Below are 15693 nucleotides of genomic sequence, written 5' to 3' on the forward strand. Positions count from 1 at the left end.
ACAACAAACAAGGTGACGTTGGAGGAAGTCGTAATGTTGTATCATTCAATAGAAACAGCCATGATGGTGGATGGAGAATTTCTTTCGCTATATTACCAAGTCATTTTCTTCTGGCATTTTTAAAATGTCTTTGTCGAGTCTTACGGTCATTTCTTGCTTGAACTACGCCACACTGCCCCCACAATCTCCAGTGGTACTGTTCTGTTTCGTCTGAATCCATAAGCTTTCAGACAATGTGCACAAATACGGTCGAAATGAATGCAGAGTATGGACAGAAAGCCCCGTCTTTGTCTGTATACGTATCTAACATTGTGCATAAATGAGCCATTAGGTGAACATAAAATCTGCCAAGATCACTCATGTGAACCTTAATGAAAAATAACCTGTGTAATCAATACCTTTGATATGATTGAAATGACTGTGTAATGTAAAAGTGGTTAAAATCACGTAGAGCTACCACCCTTTTCTGCTTTATTGCCTCTTCTAGCAAATTGTTTTGCTTCTGTGTCCAAGCTTTAAAGTAGTAGACAGACACAACCCATTTGCCAGGATAAATGTTGGCATTGTACGTTTCTGCAAACCACGAATATGAAACAGTTGTGTGTTATTATGTAACAGATATGTTGACATTTTATGTTCCAGCAACACTGTGGTTAACGTGGTTATGTTAGGCACAAATACCACTTGTTTATGGATAGAAAATGATCATGTTTTGGCTTAATATGTGTTGCTGAAAAACACCCAGGTTTGGTGGCACGTGGAACGCCCATTAAAACGCTTTAGTGTCTCACTAATAAACAACAGATTTTTGTTGTTGGTCTCAAACACTGGTCTGCAGCTAGGCAGCCATCTTGCCTAGAATTATACCATCCCCTCCACTTCCACATGACGAAATCAGCTTAATCAGAACTACGTGTTTTGGAAACGTTTAGGAACGTGCAATCGTAACGTATTCGTGGTTTGCAGAAACGTACAATGCCAACATTTTCTTGTGTTTTCTTGGACTGGGCTGCCAAACAATGTCAGAGACTAGCTGTTGAAGAAATTAAAACATCCTGCAAAAAATAAGTGGGTGGAGACCAAAACGGAGGCAAAAAGAAGAGTAAATATGAGATTTATATTCACTAGTAAATACGGTAGTACATGGTGGTTATTGTGTAGCTGGGGGTAGTTTTTTTCTGCTCTCTAGTGGCACAAATTTAATAGTACAGCTTTAAGAGAAACAGCATTCTTAGCTCAGGACATCTATATACATAACAGCTTGTCATATTTGCTTTTTCCAGCGCTGTGAATCTATCTATTCATTATAAATGTATCTAATGATCTGGGAGTTGAAACTTTTTGCAATATAAGCAAGTAAACTGAATTGTCTGTCATTGTCTTTATCAAAATTGCTAGTTGCTACTTACTGTTAACTCTTCTTTTTTCTCTCACAATTGTTTGTTCAACATTTCATGCTATCATGTCACGTTATCACCACTGACATGCTGTCCTGAATGTGAACTTCAGAGAAAAGATGCCTGTATACTGTACACATGTGAGGACACTACTCATTCATTATTGAAAACAATGGTGGACAGTGTTCTCCTCTCTACTCCCCCAAAACAGTGGGCTGTTTAGAGGGTGGAGTTGGGGGGTGGGGGTGAGGTCTCTGTATGCTAGATGCTTTTTCGTGATAATGCTCTGTTTAACGTTCCTGATCTCAATGGCTGTGTTCCCCTTCTCCAATCCAGCGGGTCACACTGAGTCACAAGGCCAGCCAGCGATGACAATGGCATGTTTGTGCGCAGGCTGAGCTATGGGTAGGCTGTCTGATGTGAAGGGATAAGATGGCACAAGGTGGACACTAGAGTGTGGTGTGCGCTTGCGTCTGTGTGTGTGCGTGTGTGTGTGTGTGTGTGTGTGCGTGTGCGTGTGCGCGTGCACTGGTGTATGAGCAAATGCGAGTACACGTTTGAGATTGTGGATATCTGTCTGTTCAGATCTGTGGCTGCTGGTGCAATCAGATGTTTTTCTGCTTTCATAGCGAGAACTTTTCTCACTACAGCGTATATCACGTAGATCAAACCTATTCAGGTTAGTATTATAAGCAGTCTAAACTTCATTCACACACTCCGTTTATATTCATTTGGGTCAAGACAGATAAGATAAATGTTTTCTGCAACAGAAGGAAATTGTGGGTAATGGACACTTTCAGGCTTCTACAACCCACAGACATTATCTGCAGTTGGTGATTTGATAACTGGAACAGGAAAAGGAGAAATAACTCATACTGCTTGCACATGCAACAGCCATTAACCCACCCGATCAGCACTGTAAAATAAATGCTGTAGCGACAATGATGAAGCAGTACAGGCTGAATGGAATAATAAAGAATAAAATATCTTACATGTTGCATTAGGGCGTTTGCCCCTGCAGAGACTGTGCAAGATTTACACCAAATGATGAAATCACCATCCAAAAAAGCCACACCTATATTTTAATTCAGTTATGTGTAATCTTGCTATATTGCCAAGGCCTCGACAGATGCCAGCCAACAATGCCAGCACAGTTTAACTGTACTGTGTTTACAAGATGAATGTGTGAGGAGGGGAGAGATATGAGAAAATGTCACCTGTTCAAACAGGAGAAGGAAATTGTACAGCATGTTAAACATTGCAAATCAGAATTGATTTTTCTACAACAGTGGTTCTCAACCAGAGGTCCGAGGATGCCGAGGGGTCCTTGAGGGAGTTCAAGGGGGGCCCCAGGAAAATAGGGAACCGTTTATTTTCACTATTTGTTTCACTAAAGAAGTGAGCCCAGTGTGAGTAAAAGGTATCATTTCCTCCACGGTTAACACCTCAACTAAAGCATTTTAGTCATCTAACAAGCGAAATCTTTTCAGCAGGTGGTCCCTGAAACTAAATCTTATCAAAAGGGGGCCTGTTACCTAATGTGTATAAATTTAGGGGTCCTTGACACAAAAATATTTGAGAACCACTGCTCTACAAGATCACAGCGGACTGTGGAGGTCACTGACATACACCAGTAGCTTCACTTCACTTTCAGGCATTAGCTTGGAAAAGCAGACCTGCATGCCCCCATCAAAGCAAGCTAATTGTTGTGCTATAAACTTGTTTTTTGGCCGTATTCCAGACAGCCTGTAGTAATATCTCAGAATACAATACATGTACGTGCATCCATGCATGCATGCACACACTGCTTTCATTTTCTTTCAGCACAGACCCCTCACCAGTGGGTAGTAGGCAATACACTCCCTCAACACCCCCCTCCTCCCTCTCTTCCACCTCCTTGTTGTCATATGACCGCTGTTATGTGTGTGCAATGGAACACAAAGTTGCTCTGTTAGTCCCCTCTGCTCTGCCCTCTCAGATTTGAGTGCTGGAAGTAAGGCTCTCATTCGCCGGCCTCAGGGAAACAGACAGGCCCCTGTATGCGACTACCAGCAAAGATTAGAAAAGGAGGGCAAAGAGAAAGAGAGGGATGAATTGAGCTGATGTTATTTCATGTAACACCCAAAGATAACTTAATCCTTACTCATTCACAGAGCCCCGCCCTAAGATTTGGTTCGATTCAGCCGACAGCTTTCCTTGCTGATGCCTTACTGTTAAGTCATTTATTAGTCCTCTCCACATCAGCGCCTGTCTAAAAGAAATGGCTGCGAAACAGTGTCTCACAGCCACATTAGTTGACACTTTGTCCCAGTACCTGGCAAGGATTAAAGACCCAAAACAAACACAACTGCTGAGCCAGCTGAATCAGAGCAATGCCCTGTCTGAACATACAGAGTGACAAAGCAGCTGAGAGACCTGAACTTTATGGACACATATCTCCTCTATGGTTTTATAGGATATTGCATTGCCTCTACAAGATCAATTTTAATGGTAATTCTCACAACTGCTAAAGCAAATGTGTAAGACTTGTTCTGGCACTCCCTCTCCAGGAAATAAGTGACATGTTAGATTAATCATTTTATTAAGTAGGCTGCCGAGGGAACTGTGCTTGGCCCCCTTGGTACTTAACTGTAATAGAGCTGAGTTTAATTGTCCAAGCCGGCTGCGTGCTCACCTAAAAGGTTAAAGATGGCTAAAAGTGCACCGGACGTCGACATTGGCCTCCTCAGTGCAAGAGCTGCTACCTCAATAACAGTCGCTGTCACTTTAAAACCAAGTCTGTCCCTGCTGTCCCCTGCCATTATGTCACCCAGTGGAGTGGATGTAGCAAGTAACAAAGGAGGTGGAAGGAGGTCAACTCAGCATAGGTTTTGTCACACTCTCGCTCTCATTTTTATATGCATAAAGGTCACTTGAGTGGCATCATACTGCACACTACCATTAAAATAAAAAAGGACAAAAACAGTAGCTGTTGATGGTGTTGAAAGAAGCTTTATGCTTAATTTATGTGATGTGTATTCCACTGGTTTAAAAATCCCAGTTGAGGTTTGCGTATTTGGCCAAGCAAAACTACTAAATCAAAGTCAGAGCTATTCTGTTTTTTCTAATATCAAGTTCAAACAGTCTGAATAAGGGTGTGATGACATTTTTCAGTGTTTGTGTATGAAACTTGGTGAAGCCTCATGATGCAAGGATGTGATTAACTGTTATGTTTCACACCAAAGCTTGTCAAACATAATTTTAAAGCCAAGGTCATCAGTGGCCTCTGACTTTTTTTGACACGTTGAAGAAAAAAACTGAAAATTACAGCTAGAATAATTAGGGTTTATTAGAGCTTTAGTCACAGCGGATGTGACCTTGGTTTGTCTTATCATGGTTTCCAAGCAGGCTAGTAGTTGATATTGAGAGGACAACAAGATCACAACTGGACCAAATCATCAAAGACACTATAAATTGCGGGTGTAAAACACAAACAAAGAGACGCTGCCTTGCCTTCAAAATGTTGTTTGCATGCAAAACATTTATTGCCGTGCACCCAGTTCTGATTCTGGCAGTGATATTATAGGCCAATATTTCTTTTCTTCCACTTACTGACATACCAGCAACATGACGTGCATCTTCTCTTGAGATGGCATCATAAGGAATTAAGTATCTGCACATTTTGGTTACCACCCTAAATCACAACTCAGACCCCTTGAAGTTTTAATGAAACCAATACTGCACTGAGCAACTAGAGGGGAACTCAGAGACCTCCACCAAGGCCAATAGTCCCCTCTTCTATGATAAGTGATGTGCTAAATATGCTAAATTGTGGTCAATGTCATTGCTTGTTTTCAAGTCCAAACATTTTTCCTTAAAGGAGAACTATGCCCTATTTTCGAATTCACACATGTTGTTGCTATGGTTTAAGACAGTCCAAAAATATAAGTAAACAGTAACAACTCTCCCAAATCCAAAAACTAGAACGCTAAAACTCAAATTTCTGATGTCCTCACGTATATAGTCTGGATCTGCTCTATAGACAACGAATTGGGAACGATGTTATAGATGAAAGTGAGAGCACCCAGGCCAGAGGTCGGCTACTCTTGCAGCGATAGCAAACAAATCAGTCAATGCATAATTCAATTCCCTATTTTCCTGTGGAGATTTTTTCTTTTTTGTATATGGAATCAATAGCTAGCCTAGTTAGAGAGCTTTGAGGCTAGTCACAGCTCTTGAGGACTGGCGAAGTTTAGAGGGTTGTAGACGTGTGACACATTTTGTTTAACAAAATGTTGAGACACTTTTTAAATTTGGTGTAAAGGCTACACATTTCTACAGTGGGAGAATGTAAGATTTGCTTTAGGCCTACAACAATGATTAATGAAGATAAAAATGTTAAATAATCATTTTTCATTTTCATGTAATCTAATTTTTTTTCAAAGCCACAGGGAGCCACTGAGGAGGGGCTAAAGAGCCGCAGGTTGCCTACCCCTGACCCAGGGGAATATTCTGAGTACATGGGTTCATTTTCTGTTTCAGGACTGAGAACACTGCAACAGAACAAAGCTCATGGGTATAAAAAAGAGTGGACAAAACCAGACTCCTATTTATTGTCTGTGGAGCAGCTCCAGACTTTTTACTTGGTGACATCACAAGTTTGAGACGTACTTCTCTGGTTTCTGGCTTTGAGAGAGAGTAACTCATGTTCACGAAAGATTAAACTTCACTAGTCCATGGAAATAACATTGGAATTCTTAAATCAGGCGGTGTTCCCCTTTAATATCTCTGGTGAAGTTTATTGCAGAGAATTCACATTTGGATGTCAGCAAGAGTTTAATTCGTTGCACGATATGTAGGGATGGGAATCGATCACTGGTTCTTCCAAATTGTCTGATCCCTTGGAATTGTATGCCTCAGAACCCATCGACTCCTTTTAACGATGCCAGCATGTTGTTCTGACAATTGCACACTGCAAAACAATGACATCAAACGAATGCATCTAGGCTGCTGCAAACTTGAAACAAGAAGGAGTCATGGCAGAGAGAAAGAAATGGTTCATCTCTCGAAGAAAGAATGCTGAAACATGGTTTTAAGCAACATGACCTGAAATTCCAGGAATGCCATGTATTTGACACTACACATGGGTGCCACAGCTTCCCAACCGGGCAGAACGTCTATTATGTTATTGTGAAATGGACTCATCGTATTTCTACAATTGCAAAAGATCCATCACTTTTTGGACTTAACTATCGTCAATCTTAACATGTATGGCCTTTATTCTGCCAATGCCAAATGCCCCGTCTCGCAATGTTACCGAAAGTGAAACTAATTTGTTCTGTCCTGTTTTTCAGATCCTCACTAAAATGTTTTGGTTCTTCCTTGGTCCACGCTACACCCTTCCGTCAAGTTTCATGAAAATCAGGCCAGTAGTTTTACCGTAATCCTGCTGACAAACAAACAAACAGAACCGAAAACATAACCGCCCTGGTGGAGATATTAATACATCAGTGCTTTCAGTTGTCTCCCCCTTCAAAAACACATGGATGTTAATTCATTTGATGTATCAACAATGATGATTTGAGACAAAAAAATAATAATAAAGCAAGATATAGATGCATCTTGGTTAAAATATGGTTTGTATGCTGCAAACGCTGCTTGTCTGAATTCCAAAATAAAGCATTGTCTTAATGAAGAACAGTAAATTCGACTTGCAGCTGCCCGTAAAGGCTAATTTCAATCTGTCAGCATTAAACAATGACAGCGATCAATATCCCTGTCCAGTTTTCTCACAAATCCCAATCGGGCTACATTACACAGGTTCATCAAAAGTATCAATCTAATATTCTTGATCCATTTTGGTCTCAGTAGTGCTCAAGAGATGACGGCATGGTGGAATTCATCCACCATCTTCGCCTTGATTCACAGATGTCTCAGGCCTCGACATGAGCCACTGCCGGTGGAACTATCACAGACACATCCAGCATTCTTTCTGTGTCACATGCTCAGAAAAAGCGCTGTCTTTCTACCACCGTGAAATTATCACGGTCCCCCCCTCTCTTTCATCCAATCTGTTCCAAATCTTCTCTTTCCTTCATTCTCTCTTGCTCTCTGCTGCATCAACCTCCGCCCCTCTGCCCCATCTGCCTCCCTACTGTTAAACCCCCCAGCCCCTCGACCCCTCCCTGCACTGGTTCTCTCTCTCTCTCTCTCTCTCTCTCTCTCTCTCTCTCTCTCTCTCTCTCTCTCTCTCTCTCTCGCAAGCATGTAACACAAACACACATACAGTACGCACAAATACACATGCTCTCCTGATGCTGCACAACCAATCCCAACCCCCATTGAAAAAAATACACAAACGCTCTGCTGAAAATCTGATTGTTGAAACACAAAATGTCACAAATCGTCCCGTTTTGCCTGCTGAGTAATGAGCATGATCTGCTCTCTCCCTCGTTCCCCCCTCTCACCGTGTAGATTTACATTCATAAACGGACACAAACAACCAGACACAAATGAACTAAATAAATCCCAGCACGAGATTATTAATGAATGTAAATTTCCCCTGTAGAACAGCAGACAGCAAGCCCCGCTGTCAAATCCGACAACGTTCCTGTGCTGCTGTCAGGGCCACAATTTGCCCGCTTATCCCAGTGCCCGCCAGCATCGTGGGGTTTGCACACCTCCCACTGCAAATTCACATTCAATGTCTCGTAAAGCCAGTTGTAAGTACTGAACACCTGATCGTGTGCTTTTACTCTCTCATTTCCCCTCTTTCCATTTCATAGCTTATGGCCTGGGCAGAGCACAGAGACGTACATGCAAACACACGCACACACACACATACACGCGCGCACACACACACACACACACACACACACACACATCTTTGATGCATCCTTCACTTGTCCTACATACAGTAATTACATGAACTAAGCACTGCATTCAGATAAAAGCATTCTATAAGGATCGAGGATGCTCTGGGGAGATGATGAGTCAAATTGCAAGCACAAGATAGCAGCGTCCGTTGGCACAGAGCTAACAGGGTGGAGGAGGGGACTGGACAGGCTGCCTGCCTTGGTGCCATCTCTGAACATCACCTTCCCCATTTTATCAGGAAAACCCACTCGCCCTCCACAGAACAGCTATAATTAAACAGCATCTTGCTCCTCTGCTGCGTCCAAACTAGACTCAGCCTTGCGGTGATTACCAAAAAAAAACAAAAAAAAAACCAAAAAAACAGCTTTGTGTCTGTTTGAGAGTAGTCAGGCTTACCGTGCTCACAAGCCAGCATCCATTTACAAAGGATACTGCAGACAAGCCTTTGCAGGGAGAGAAAGGCTCTGTGCAATCCACCTTTAGTCCTGCTGCTTCATCTTCATATCTTCCTCATATTCACAGGGTCACACACACTCACGTACATCTCTCTCTCTCTCTTTCAGCGCCCCTCTTTCTCTGTCTTATTAACGTCTGTGTTCTATATCCTCTCTTGTTTGCTCCAAGGCAGTTGAGACACTGCAGCGATGGGGGTGGAGGGCGTGTATATATGTGTGCGTGTGTTTGAGTGTGTCAGAGACAGAGAGGCAGAGAGAGGGAGTGCAGGACAGAAATGGAGGGAGGAGTCAGCAGGGATAGAGAGAGAAGGGGGAAATGGTCAGGATTAAATCATGAGAGTAACAGAAAGAGAGAGAGAGGGAAAAAAACAGGCTTTGACGGGGTAGCTGCAGCATCCAGTGTATCTTTATTTCATGCCATAATAATAAAATATACATCGGCCATTAAGGAATCAGAGCCCTGCCGGCTCGAGTGGAGATGATACAGTGAGGAGATCTGTTTCTTGAGGTGTTATATGCTTGCTGACAGGCCAGCAGCAGGATTGGTTGTGATTTCATTGATGACTGAAAAAACATACAAGATAGGGAGAGAGGGAGGAGGAGGAGGGGACTGGAGAGAAGAGGAGAGGAAGGGAGGGGAGGGGAGAGATGACGACAAAGGAATGGGAGGGGGATTGGACGATGGTGTAATGTGCTGTTTCCGTGCCAACTGTTTCTGTGACAGTGGGACCACTTCCTTTATTGCTATTGGCTATAACCAAGAATTGATAGAGGCTCAGGCAAATGAGGCAGCATGCCATGGGGTGTGAATGGGTGTCTTTTTTTTTTTTTTTTTTAATATCTTCCACTTCTTGTTAATCTCTGGGAACAACCAAACAAAATGTGTTTTGCTTGACTGCAGCCACAGATGCACACATGCATGAACACATGGAGACGTAATGATCGCAGAGCTGGAGCACGATGTGAATTATCGCTTTGTCATTATGGATGCCACCAGTGTGTAAAGAGACTCCTCCCTTCCTCCTGACACACACACACACACACACACACACACACACTGTCCAACAGGAAAAAATCCCCAGATCAAGTTGCTCAGGGTGTGTAGTGTAATGTAATTGCCTGGACACCAACCCTGGTGTCATGAACTGTGAGATAATTAATCGGCTATAGGCCAGAGTGAGCACACATCTGGTGGGGGTGAGCAACTTTGCCTCTCCCTGACCTTTCATACAGCCCTTTTAATCCGGTCTGGCAAGCAGGTGGTGTATTGTCCCCATTCTTTTTCCCTGTCACTTTCTCCTTCACTGCGATCATTAATTACCTTAAACAGACAGTCTCAACATAAACTCCCTTCCTCTTTGGCAGCCATTAAGTATTGCAGAAATGTCCCATCTCTCAGTTTCATTGTTAGCATAGAGAGAACTGTTTCAACTTCTCTAAAATGAGCAACAGAAACCTCACACAATGGTGCCATAACAACATGTAAGTCAGGTGCATGAAACTGATACCTGCCACAAAACCACCAAAAGCCCACGCTGGGATGTCCCTATGCATATAAATCACACCTAAACACACCTTACAGTCAACAGGACACCATTTTTGATACATACAAAGGAAGTGCCCGCTCAGAGAAGACGTGACCTACAATAGCTTTGGCTCTAAACTAGGTTGTTTCCACTTTGGCTCAAGAGCTGTTGTTTCAGCTTCAGTTGTTAACACTGGTGATAAGATCACATCACACAGGAGATAAATCGCCAGGTGTAATAGAAGCATGACGTACATTTGGATGTTCTTGAAAATAAACAGTTTCAATTTCTCCTGAACGAGAAGATCTGTTAGGCTGATAGAAGTACAAAGCAACAATCAGTCAGGTCCCTGATGGTTATAGGCGATGATGATACGCCAACCATTTTACCTCTTGAAAGCTTTTCAAACTTGTTGGCTTTTTACTAACTTACAGACTTTTATTTTGGTCTCCCTTTACATTAAAGATGGTATTGTTCAATGAAGAACGCTTTTGTAACAATCACAGACCTCTCTCTTTACTATAGAATAACTTAAAGGTCCAATGTGTAGGATTTAGTGAGACAGAAATATAATATACTAAGCTTTCTTTAGTGTATAATCATCTGAAAATAAGAATTGTTGTGTTTTTTGTTACCTTAGAATGAGCCATTTATATTTACATAGGAGTGAGTCCTCGTCCATAGAGTCCACCATGTTGAACCGCCATGTTGCTACAGTAGCCCAGAACTGACAAACCTAACACTGGCTCCAGATAGGGCCATGTGAATTTTTGCGTCAGCCACCGTAGTAAGAGGCCCATCTGCAATTAGCAGCGTCGGTGTTACACTGATTTGTATTGTGAAACTGCTTCATTCAGTGTTTTTACTAACACATTCTCACTCCAACCTTGTCACATATCGACGTTTGGTCACGGACCTTCCATGTCCAGATACAACATAAAAGGTACTCTGGGTGAGTTGGTTGTTGATGTTCTGGAACACTGTTTCAAGTTTGTCTGTTACGAGCATTGTCTTCTTTCAAAATTCAATTCAATTTTCACAGGAAATTTACCGTTTACATACAGTCTCTTTCAAAATAAATGCACTATGTTGGTGCAACACTGCAAATTGACTTTTTTTTTCCTCCAACAACTAATGCACGTGGTTTGGTTTAGGAAACAAGAAAAGGGTTTGGCTTTATAATCTTACGAGACACGAACACCATTATCCCAGGTGAAAGTTGGTGTTTGTTGGACCCATCTACCAACCCTCCCACCCTCTCTACTCGGTCTTTCGCTGCCTTAACTTTCACTCTTGTCCCACTGCATTCCCCCTCCAACGCCACCAAGTACCGTTAAACTGTAACAGCGACCGGCTGCGAATCATGCCAACGTTAAAGGACAGCTTTTTTCAGATTTCGACGACTTCGCAGTGAGACTGAGTTGTTTTTACTGCTTTAAATCACCGGTCTGTTTGTTTTGTAGGGGAAGACACCTCGGCAGATAATTTAGCTCCTAGTAAAAACCTCCTGAACAATGAACACTGAAGGAATCCTAACTGGAAGTTAGTTTCACCTAGTTGCAATTTGCAATCCTCAGATAGATGCAACTAAATCCTACACAGTGTTCCTTTAACCTAGTATTTTTAACGACTAGCTTCACAATTAAGACTCTGCTGGTAACTTATTCAGCAACACTGTAGAGAACAACTTGGTGAAGTGACTTTGATTTGATGATAAATGTGCTCAGTCTTTGCTTCCTTCATTTAAGAACTATTTCCAAAATAACATCTTTTTAATCATTTGGTGACCTTAAAAACCTGATTGATGCCTTTATATATCTACATTTGATCTTGACTGCTATGATATTCTCTTTCCTGTTTGCAACACTGTAGCAGTGAGGGTGTTCACCAAATGAAGGACAAAAGATCATATCACCCCCCCGTTAGGCAGCTCTACACTGGTTGCCTGTTAGTTTCAGAATTGATCTCAAGATTTCACTATTAAAGCACAGCAGGGTTTGTCTCCCAGCTACATATCAGACTTAACACTTCATGAGCTGCAGCACAGCCTGGTCTTCTGGGAGAACTTGGTTGGTAACAGAAGGTGGCTGAGCTCCCAAGCCAGGAAAACTGAAGCTGCATTGTCTTTTGAATCTCTCCCAAAAAAAGCCTTTTTATAATGTTCTTTTGAATGTACTTTTTGTTCCACTTAATAGTGAAGTGATTTATTTGTTTTGTAAATCCCTTCACTGACTTCATTCTCTGTCTTCGGTTTCTCAAGATGTTCTCTGCCAGTGCCTTATGACCCTTCTGTCTCCTTCAACATTTTTCCATCCCTTTCTCTCTCCATAACCCTCACTATCCCTTTTTGTCTCTCCCAGATTGTCTCTGTGCCTCTCCCAGCTTCCTGTCTCCCTAATCCTTAATCCTGTGGAAATCGGTCAGGCAGAATGAGCCAGCTTTGATCAGGCTCTCATATCAGGCGTGCTAACAGTGTCAGCACACCCGGATCCCACAGAACCCTGGAGCCCAGGGGGAGAGCTTCAAACAGGCATTCACCCCCTGACTCTGCTTGAGAGGAAGGGGAGAGAGAGGCTGCAGAGTTCAAGTCTCAACTGCCAGCTACAGACTCTGTCATCAGCATCTCTTTTTTAATTTAGCAAACACCCTGATTTAGCACCATTTATCTGTGATGGCACCTTTGCTTTTGGATTTGTCTTGTTCCGCATGAGCTGAACTTGCTGTGGGAAAAGAGATCAGCAGCCAGTGTAATGCCATTTGAGGCTGAGAACAGTGTACAGCACAGGGATGTGAAAGTCACTTCTGCTTTTGTCAGCTGTGTCCTTGACAGCGAGCATTGAATCTGTGTCACTAGTGTTTTGGTATTGTGATCCACGGCCAGGGATGATACCTGCCTGAGTGGGAGGCATGTCACAAAACACCTGGTGATCTTGTGGCACAAATGCATCATGCAGGGAAATTAGCTTTCCTTAAAGGTCAGCTCTGCACAGAGCATCTAACAAAGTCCAAATAAATAAATAAACAAACTGAATTGTGCCAAGGCAATTTGTGGCTGTGCCCACATTTTAATCCAAGCATCCTACCCTGGAGATATGTTTGAATGGTCACTGCAATACAATAACTCAAGCTGCTACTTTCACTTCAGGTTAGTGTTAAAAGGGGGCAACCATTGTAAAAACATGTACTTACTGACTTGGAATGACTGCCATACTGGTATGTGAGTAAACAACACCGCAAATATCGAAGTAACCAACTATTTTATCACTGCATTCTTGTAGTTATCTCTTAACTTTCTCTAAAGAAAGCTTCTCCTACATTATTAGATTAAGATCATGTTAAAGCAGCTATAAGGAGTTTTTATCTGGTTATGAAACAGTTTCAGTTTAATACTGATGCCACAAAATTATGTCCTCACAGAGAACATTACTGCCTGGTACGGAAACAACACCAAACAGGACCACAAGGCCCTGCAAAGAGTGGTTCGTTCAGCTAAACATACTACAGGCACTGTTCTGCCCTGCCAGAAGGATGTTTACACCAGGCACTGCAAGAGCAAGGCCAGGAGAACCATTAAGGATCCCAACCACCCAGTTAACAGCCTTTTCACCCTGTCAAGGTTGAGAAGAAGGTACCGGTTAAACCAGTCCAGCACTGACAGACTGTACACTCTTAACGAGAATGTGTCAATATTAACACAACACATGTTGAATTTCTACACATCAATGAGTGGAATTTGGGACAACACGTGTTATGTTAATTTTGACACATTCAGTGTGTTAATATATCAACACAGTGACTGTGTCACATAGATTAACACAGAGATGTGTATAATGTGTAAGTACTAACACATTCATGTGTTGATACATAAAACTTATATTAACACATTCATGTGTTACTCAAAATTACACAGTGATCGAACACAAGCTTGTGTTACTCTAAACAAATGGCAGAATACAATGAATAAAAAGGAAAATGCCACTTGGAATCATTTTGAAAAATTATTTATTTCAAGAAATATTTTTTAAACATTTTAAAACATTTAGTCAACATGTCTTGTTTCACTCATGAATCTTCAAAGTTTCTTTAAAAACCTTTTACCTAGCATTAAGACATTTGGTCAACAATTCATTTCATTTTCATTTTAACTTCACAGAAAATAAAAAAAATTAATTAATTACAAGCTCATTTCTAGAAGATAACCAAGGGGTCCGGTGTATGAAACACAGTAAAACACAATACTGTAATACAATACTGTATAGGCAAATTTATTGGAGTGTCTCCAGAGATGGAAAATACAAGCTTAACATGCCGAGTTGCTGACATGAAGAAAACCCCCCCCACACATACGATCAGACAGGCTTCAAGACATAATTTAGACAGGCTGTCTACAGCAGCAGAGCAAAATGCTTTTACAACACACAGATAACTCACATAAGTCATAACTCGTGGTGGAGCGAAGTGGCGAACAATTTGATTCAATAACACTCGTATTCACTAACACTCGTATTCACTGATGAGCATATTATTGACCTATTTAAGTGCAATACAATGAAAACAACCAGCCAGTGTGCCTCGGACTATCTAACATATCACATCTGATCATTTGCAACAAATATGAAGGACACTCACAAGTAAGATGACTACAGAACCTCTCTTTTTTTTTCTCCCGATTCCAAGGTATGGCAACTGCTATACCTCGCCATACCTAAATGATGCCTATGGTGGTGGTCCAGGGTCCGGCGGTGGTCCAGGGTCATTTCCAGAGAGTTCCATTTTAGCTGCTGCATAAGAAAAAGAAACGTTTCAATACAAAATTTAAGGACAAACTTCAATTTTCTACAAATGATAAATGATATTTACAAAATAATTTTATTTGGAGCATACAGGGCATAGGCACTTTTTGCGGTTCCCATTTTGACATGTCATTGCAGAAAATAATGAGCAATATTATGGACCTGCATGTGTTTATATTCTATACATAATCATCACTGTTAAAATAATAAAGGCACATGGTCAAAAGCCTTAAAAATTAATCATTCCCGTTTTATTTAAGGTAATTATTTCCTTATCTCATTTACTACATAACACACATTAATAATCGTGTCATTAACTTTGTAAGAAACTTACAAGTCTTTGGCTTGTAAAATCTGTCTAAGTCCAATATTTTGAAATTTAATAAAATATATATTATATGGTCAAAATGTCTGGTGGAAATAATCTAAGCACAATCTATCCTGAGTGGAGCACAATGCTTATCTTCGTCTCTAGTGTGTCAGCACTAAACGAGAGGTTTCCAGCCCGAATACACCTTTATTTTGCTCGGTTAATACTCAAATAACAAGCAAACATGTCTGTCTAAACATAAAACACAACTGGCAGATGCCCAAATGACGTTACTTGCAGGTCCCGATTCATGTATCATTAAATGAATGTACTAAATAAATGTAATTTAAGAAAAAA

The 15693-nt window shown here is 41.4% G+C and overlaps 1 protein-coding gene across 1 annotated transcript in view; it reads right to left on the minus strand.

Annotated features, from left to right (window-relative positions):
• The window catches only part of gnaz (guanine nucleotide binding protein (G protein), alpha z polypeptide), a 43745-nt gene extending 34813 nt beyond the window's left edge, over nt 1-8932 (minus strand). Inside the window, exon 1 of the mRNA XM_050053379.1 lies at nt 8649-8932. The gene's annotated coding sequence lies outside the window, so the exon portion shown is untranslated. The remainder of the gene's footprint in view (nt 1-8648) is intronic.
• Nucleotides 8933-15693: the final 6761 nt, after the last annotated feature.

Source organism: Epinephelus moara, chromosome 9 (assembly GCF_006386435.1).
Source record: "Epinephelus moara isolate mb chromosome 9, YSFRI_EMoa_1.0, whole genome shotgun sequence".
NCBI lineage: Eukaryota > Metazoa > Chordata > Actinopteri > Perciformes > Serranidae > Epinephelus > Epinephelus moara.